The sequence below is a fragment of the Thalia democratica genome, chromosome 1, assembly GCF_965202585.1.
Source record: "Thalia democratica chromosome 1, ktThaDemo2.hap1.1, whole genome shotgun sequence".
Lineage (NCBI taxonomy): Eukaryota > Metazoa > Chordata > Thaliacea > Salpida > Salpidae > Thalia > Thalia democratica.
In genome coordinates this window covers 37,496,451-37,501,398 of record NC_139165.1, presented here as the reverse complement: position 1 = coordinate 37,501,398, position 4,948 = coordinate 37,496,451, and positions in this window count along the sequence as shown.

Here is a 4,948-nt window from a genome sequence, read left to right as displayed (position 1 = left end):
ATCACGCTTTCACATGCTTAGCAAATGGTTGCTTGATGTGAAAGATTTTTGAGTAATCACAGAATGATTGTTACAAGAAAAAAAAATTGAACTCAACATGAAAATTTTTGCTTAGTTTCAAACATTTAAAATTTTTTTTATATATTAAGTTGTAAATGTATCGAATTTTTTTATTAAACAATTTTATTTTCTAAAACAAACAAAGTAGAATTATCATTATCTATCATAGTAAGTAGTTTCTTGTCGAATTGGACAATGAAAAAATATCAAGTAATAAAACAAAGTAATTTAACGTAATTTTTAATAACGTGTATGCTTTCAAGTGAATTATAAAAACATATTTTGGTTTAGTTTTCAAAGTTATAATTAAACATAAACTAGATTTCATTGAATTATTATTTTAAAAGTCTCATACGATCTTCTATCCTAATACTGATTTCATTTATCACGTCATAACCACATGACTTCCGCTTGTCAGTAGATATAATTATACAATAAGTAATACCTAATTGTTAAATTTGATGTTTAAATCATTATTTTTATTTTTGTAGTTATTGTATTTAAAAAAGTTATTGCACTTTTGATAGTTAATAAATATAAAAACATAAAGTTATGTTTTCATATTTTTGTACCTTATTTTAAAATCAAGTAATAAAATTTATTGTTTTGCTTTTAATTTTGAATATTAAGATACTTAAGTTAAAGTTACTTAAAACAAAAGCTTTAAAGAAAAAACCAATTTTAATTTCATTTAACTAATATTAAAACTTATGTTTTATGTAATATTTTTTAACACTTTTGCTGACATTTAGTAAAAAAGTCTTTACAATTAGCTAATACTTTATATAAATTAATCTTAAATATGAAGTAAAAATTTCATACAAAATGTTAAAATCGAAATAGTTATTTTGATAAATTTCTAGTAGAAATAACTTTATAATATTTTCGACTATTTTTCAAAACAATTCTTTTTTCTTAGTTTCCATTTGATTTACCTAAAATAAACTAATTATAAATATAAAATGAAACTTGTTTGTTTCATAAAAAAAAATGCATTAAGGACTGTGAAAACGGACAAAAAAAATCTTTGTACTAAGAAATAAATACGTTGTTATCTGTTTATATATTTGTTTTTTAAATCACCACTAAAAGACTTTGTGCTTTACAAACTGTACTTAAAAAAAATAATAAATTTAAGGCAGTATCGATAGTTCACTACCATTAACTTTAAGTAGCAGTATTATAGAACGTAATACCTTTGTAAAGCTAGACTTTAAGACGAAAAGTTTTTGCAGCAAATACAAAGCGTGTATTAGATTTGAAACAAAAAGGGTAAATTCTAAGTTTATACTAAATAATATTAAAACATTTTACATAACATGAAAAAAAGAAATGTTTTTAATTTTCTGAAGTTCATATGAACTAAACTAGCAATACTGAGTTCAAATATTACGTCATAACCACATGACTTCCGCTAATGTGTAAAAGTAATAAAAAATAAATTATATCTGTTGGTTTAATTTTATGTGTAAATCATCATATCTTTCTTTGAAATTTTCAATTTTCAAAGGTAGTTTCTCTACTTAACAATGAAAAAATGTATAAATGTATTGTCCTCTTTTTAATTTTATATAAACAGATCAATTGTCATTAGTTAATAAACATTACGAATAGTGCAATTTTGTAACTTTTAACTCACAATAGTAAATAGTAGAATTTTAGAAATTAGTTTAGATAGTTTGCTGTAGTAAAATTCATCTATACAAATAATATTTTTTATTTAGGGTTACTCTATTTTTGATTAATCACACAAAAATTGTTGTAAAAAAAACAAATAAAATATAAAATACATTGAACTAAAGACAAAAAATTTAATGAGTTTTAAAAAATTTTCAAACATTAAAACTTTTAAACGTTTTAAAGATTTTTAAATAATTTAAAATAATTTTATATTCTAAAAACAACAGTGTGTTTATATAATTAATAATCATAGTGAGAAATTTATTGTGGAATAGATACTCAAAGAACATTAATTATTAAAAATAGTATTTTAACATTAATTATTAAATAGAATTTATGCTTTTAAGTGAACTTGTAAAAACTAATTGTGGTTTAGTTTTCTGAATTTTAATTAAACATAATTTGATTTTAAATGATTTATTACGTTAGTAGTTTAACGCTAACATATCGTTAGTAAACTGAATATAAATAAAATTGCTTTGTTTAATAAATTACCCTTTGAATGCAGTTTGTATAGTTGTGGCTAACATTTCTCAATAACACAAAGCTGTAAGCGTAATATACTAGCTAATTTCATCGAAAAACCGATTTATATTTTTATAAAGATAAAACCTTTTAAAATCCTGACTATTCTTTAAAAACCATTCATTTTACAGAATTTCCTTATAATTTCCAAAAACAAACTAGTTAAAAATATGAAATGAAACTTGTTTGTTTCATACAAATAGTGAACTGCCAAAAATTAATTCTATTCAATGAATATAACATTTTTCTGAGCTAAAAAGTATAAACATTATTTTTTGATAAAATTATTTGTACTTAAATATCACCACAAAAGGAGTTAATGCTTAACAAACTGTACTTGTTAAATTTATTAAATTTAAGGTTTGATACAGTAGATCACTAGTATTATCTTAAAGTAACACTAAGTAACAGATCTGCAATATCACTATAGAGCTATAATTTGAGACAATAAGTTTTTGCTGTAAATACAAAGTGTGCTCTAGATTTTAAAATGATTACAATGTAATTTCAAGTTTATACAAAAATAACAATAAACATTTAGACATACCATTACGAACAAATAGTAAAAATTTTCTTTAGTTTTCCTGAACGAATTATAAATTAAACGTATATTTTAACCGTTTTATAAATAGAAACTACATAATTTTATTTTAAATGGTAGTGAAAATTTAAATGCATGGTTGCTATGATGCTGATTGCTTAAGTTTATATAAGAAAAAAAAAAGTCATATAAACTTAGCTACTAATACTGAGTTCAATTATCACGTCTTAAACACATGACTTCCGTTTGTGTGGAGAAGCAATTATACCTAAAGTTATACCTTTTTGTTTAATTTGATAATTAAATCATTATTATCATTTTTATACATACTATATTTAATAAAAAATAATTGTTTCACTTAACTGTTATCAATTTTAAAAGTATAAAATTCTACTTTTGTTTTGTATAAAGAAACTAATGCTTTTTAGTTTATAAACATTTAACAAAGTTTAAATTTAGTAACTTTAAACTCACACTAGTACTCAGTATAAATTTTAGATATTAGTTCAGACATTTTTTTATTGTAGTATTTACTTATACAATAAATACTTTTATTTTAAGAGTTACTCACTTTTTGATAGATCACATGACGATTATTGTAAGAAACAAATAAAAAGAAAAAACCACGCTGAGACCAAAATCAAAAATATTTGTTTAGTTTTATAAATGTTGAAACGTTATAACTTTTAAATGGTAAACATTTCAAAATTTTAAATTACTTTGTAAAATTTTTTATTTGAAAAACGAACAGTGTAGATTTTTAGTTATTTATCATAAGTAACCAATTTTTTTCGATTTAGACACTTATAAACTATTAAGTAAAAAAAAACAAAGTTTCTTGACTTTATTTATTAAATAGTGTTAATGCATTCTAGTGAATTTATAAATCCACGTTATAGTGTAGCTTTCAAAATTATAAGTGTTTAAGTTATAAGCATAAACTTCTTTTCACTAAGTTAGTATGTTGGAAAATAAATACTATTAATATTTTAGCATATTGAATTCTAATTGATGAAACAGCTTTGTTTCATGCATTAGGTTGTGTTACAGTTTGTAAGGTTTAGGTTAGCATTTTGCAATATAAAGTATAAAGTTAACATTTTAATGTAAGCATTTAAAAGACTAAATATTTTTAATTCACATCACAAATTAGTTTACAATTTTGTCAATAACCTATAAGGAATTTTTTATTACCAAGTAATTTTAATTATTTCAAATGAAAAAACTACTACTACAAAAAAAATACATAATCTAGTTGACTGAAAACTTTAACTTTGTACCATTTTGAAGTAACTAATTTAATAAGGAAAACGTCAATTAAAACATTTTCATGGTGAAAAAATTAATACTATTTACATGATAATGTTAATAAGTAGGTTTTATATAACTACATTAACAATCAATATATTTCACTGAAATGAACAAACTTAACCAATATAAAATGAAACTTATGGTTTCATAAAAATAAGCGTATTAAAGAGTTTATATGCGTTGAAATGAAATATATTTATGTGCTAACAAATGTACAATTGTTTTAAGTTAAGATTGCCATTACTCAAAACACACCACTAACAGAGTATGTGCTTATTATAACGTATTAATTAAAAATATCGTTTTTTAATTTTTCTAGTACTGTTTAGTACACAAGTTGCTTTATTTTAATAGCCTTAGTATTTATTTTAAAAGAGTTTATCTGTTTCAATAATAATTTATTTGTACCTTTTTTATGAAAATAAAAATATAAAACATAATTTTTAGCCTTAAATTTTTAACTTATTTTAAAATGTTTTTACAGTATATCGATTTTTATTTTCATTTACTAAAAACTTTAAGTTCTATACGGTAATGTAATTTAACAATTAAGCTTAAATTTTTTTAGTTGAATAGTTTTGATAAATAGCTAGTTTTTAATATAAATAAATTTTAGTTATGTTACAAATTATTTTATTCAATTTAAAACACATAGATCTTAATTATAAAGTCTTAAACTATCACAACTGAAGGGAGAACTAAATAATAATTATATATAAAACTTACAATTATTATATAATATTTGGTTTTAACTAGCTTGAAGTAACATGTAAAGCTTTTTTTAAATGTAAATTATTTCATTTGAACTCATATAAACTAAAAAAAATAAAA